Source organism: Punica granatum, chromosome 2 (genome assembly GCF_007655135.1).
Source record: "Punica granatum isolate Tunisia-2019 chromosome 2, ASM765513v2, whole genome shotgun sequence".
Classification (NCBI taxonomy): domain Eukaryota; kingdom Viridiplantae; phylum Streptophyta; class Magnoliopsida; order Myrtales; family Lythraceae; genus Punica; species Punica granatum.
Window position 1 is genome coordinate 10,430,020 of NC_045128.1, and position 1,906 is coordinate 10,431,925.

Consider the following 1,906-nt stretch of genomic DNA (forward strand, 5'->3'; position numbering starts at 1 on the left):
CGAAAAATATGACTTATAAAATGAAAATGAGGGTAATCAATAAGAGGTTGGACGGGATATTTCTTAACTGGGGGGTTCGCTCATATCTTTGAGGACTTTGGTCGAATCATACCAGGAGACCCTGCGGTAATTCCGGTGAATGTATGCAAATAGATGACACAGTTTGGGATAGCCAAGAAGAGCTAAACTTGATCTAAGTGAAGAAAATTCTAACTGTTATATCACGACAGACCTTTTTCTTTTGACCCAAGGAGGGCCACTCGCTCTTGTTGTCACCATAAAGGCTTGTCTTCGTCTTTAGAAGGTCCGATTTCAAACATGGCTAGCCGTAAAATAATATTGATGCAGGTTCATATATCATTGCACCTTTCGAAAACAATATATAGGTCCTCATGTGTGGATCCAGCCTGCCGAAATTAGGCATTGCAAGCTTTTTCGTAGGCCGTGAACTTGGGGTTCGAATAACATTAGCGATTACCACAAGACTATGACTCAAATTCAATTGTTATTGCGTTAAAATCTGCCGTAAGTTGTGATGGAGGGAACGCAAGATGCAAGAATATCAATGGAGTTACACATTTAGTAATCGAACATTGATCTCCTGCAAAGTTAAATAAAAATGTTCATTGAAAATTAATGGGTTACAAAAAGAGTATGCATAGCCAACGTTATGCATCTTATGAATATATTTCAGTAGTTTTTGATGATACCATTATCTCAAGGACAACAAATAACTTATGCTAGCGGGATCTGATCGATTACCAGAAACATCTCAAGAAACCTATGAGGAAATGGAAAAAGTAGTTCTCCGAGTGGAGCATATCCCGGCGGACCAGCCCCTCCAGGACGGTGGTCTGAGGCAGGAGATCGCTATAGTAGAGAATGGTCGTTACCGAGGAGGCCGGTTCCTCAACCAGTAGCGTCACCAGCCTGACCAGTGATCGGAACATCAAAGGTGTTAGAGACTGCAAACAATATTCAAAACATAACCCATCATACGATCGATGCTTATAATAATCAATTCCAATAATCAATTGAGTTAATAAATCATGGGGCCTACGTACGCAAAAAAGCGTAGATGATCGATAAAGGAGAACATACCATGGCCCCGATGATCGGAGATGAATGGAGGAAGAAAGTCCGAAATGAGGTTGAAGGTGGGGACGATGGCAAATTTTCTTATATTGAGTTCGAATTTCTTTTGCTTGTTTTTATTTCTCGTTTACTTTTATTAATTTTCTCCCCGTGGTTTCTTCCGCCACCATAGACAACTTCTCCAACTGTTAATCCTCTGGAGCTGACGTTCAGACCTACCCGTCCAATATTCGTCACGAGATGGAGCAAAGACATTTATTTGTCCCCGTCCAATGGGACAAAAAGACGTACATAAATGCGGATGACCTTTTCTAGTGCTGTTAATCTAGTAGTTCACGATACTTCATTCACAATGAGTTGCAATTATAGACAATGGAGTTCAAAATAATGATATTATTCTCGACTTTTGACTAATAGATCCCAGTTCGATTCTCGCTCGGGATGGAGCTGCCTTGTTGGGGGGTTGGGTGCAATTGCCCTTATGAGATTATTGTAAGATCATGAAACTCCCTTGTAATTTGTCGAATTTTTGTTAAGTGTCCTCATAATTATAAGGAAATGCCCCCAGCCATACTTATAAGTCTCTAATTGTGACCCTTGATATATATAATTTTCCTCATCTTTTTCTTCTTTCTTGTTGGTAAGGACTACGAAGTTAAGAGTGATTATCTCCACTATTTATGTTCATTCAAATATTTTCAAATTATTCTTTCCAAATCTAGAACATCTACGGTATCTCTCTTTGTATTTAGGGTCCTATACAGATCTATCAACCATTTTACACCACCACCGCCCAACCACAATAAATATT

At 39.4% G+C, this 1,906-nt stretch overlaps 1 long non-coding RNA gene across 1 annotated transcript; it reads right to left on the reverse strand.

The window, feature by feature from the left end:
* Nucleotides 1–599: 599 nt before the first annotated feature.
* LOC116196757 lies at nt 600–1,262 on the reverse strand. The gene is made up of 2 exons (XR_004154887.1): nt 1,102–1,262; nt 600–930 (listed from the first exon to the last, which is right to left on the reverse strand). It is a non-coding gene; the product is annotated as an uncharacterized LOC116196757 (long non-coding RNA).
* Between the last annotated feature and the right edge of the window lie 644 nt (nt 1,263–1,906).